Genomic DNA, 1,202 nt, shown 5'->3' with positions numbered 1-1,202 from the left:
TCCTGCTCCCACACCGTTACCTCTGGTGTCCCCCAAGGATTTATCCTCGACCCTCTCCTATTTCTTATCTACATGCTGCCCTTCGGCGACATCATCCGAAAACACAGCATCAGTTTCCACATGTATGCTGACAACACACAGTTCTACCTCACCATCACCTCTCTCGACCCCTCCACTGTCTCCAAATTGTCAGACTGCTTGCCCGACATCCAGTATGGGATGAACAAAAATTTAATCCAACTAAATATTGCAAAGACCAAAGCCATTGTCTTCAGTCCCCACCACAAACTCCGTTCCCTAGCAACTGACTCCATCTCTCTCCCTGAGGCGGAACCAGCCTGTTTGCAACCTTGGTGACCTTTGACCCCGGGATGAGTTTCTGAACAATGCTCCCTTTAAGTTGCATGGCCGCACAGCACTCTGAAGGTCCCATGCAGCCGGTGAGCCGGCTTTTAAATAGAAAAAAACGCACCTGTGTGGAATTTTGAATGGCCCGCGCAGCCTGTTAAGGGGCCGTGCTGGCCAACAAAAAATTAGAGGGAACATAGCTTCTGATCACATATCCGCGCCATCACTAACACCACCTATTTCCACCTCCGTAACATACTCCCACTCTCCCTCTGCCTCAGCTCATCTCCTGCTGAAACCCTCATCCATGCCTTTGTTACCTCTAGATTTGACTATTCCAACACATTCTGGCTGGCCGTCCACATACGACCCTCTGTAAATTTGAGGTCAACCAAATTTCTGCAGCCTGTGTCCCAACTCGCACCAAGTTCCGTTCACCCATCACCCTTGTTCTCGCTGACCTACATTGGCTCCTAGTTAAGCAATGCCTCGATTTAAAAATTCTCATCCTCGTTTTCAAATAACTCCATGGCCTCGCCCCACCCCATAATTCTAATCTCCTCCAGCCCTACAACCCACCTCCAATTCTGGCCTCTTGAACATCCCTGATTATTATCGCTCAACCATTGGCGGCTATGCCTTCAGTTTCCATGGCCCTAAGGTCTGGAGTTCCCTCTCTGCCTCTCTACCTCTCTTTCCTCCTTTGAGATGCTTTTTAAAACCTACCTCTGTCATCTGCCCTAATATCTCCTTATGTGGCTCGGTGTCAAATTTTGTTTGATAACGCTCCTGTGAAGTTGTTTGGGATGTCTTATAACGTTGAAGGCGTTATATAAATATAGGTTGTTGATGTT

This window comes from Pristiophorus japonicus, unplaced genomic scaffold, assembly GCF_044704955.1.
Source record: "Pristiophorus japonicus isolate sPriJap1 unplaced genomic scaffold, sPriJap1.hap1 HAP1_SCAFFOLD_971, whole genome shotgun sequence".
Classification (NCBI taxonomy): Eukaryota; Metazoa; Chordata; class Chondrichthyes; family Pristiophoridae; genus Pristiophorus; species Pristiophorus japonicus.
This window is presented reverse-complemented; position numbering follows the sequence as displayed.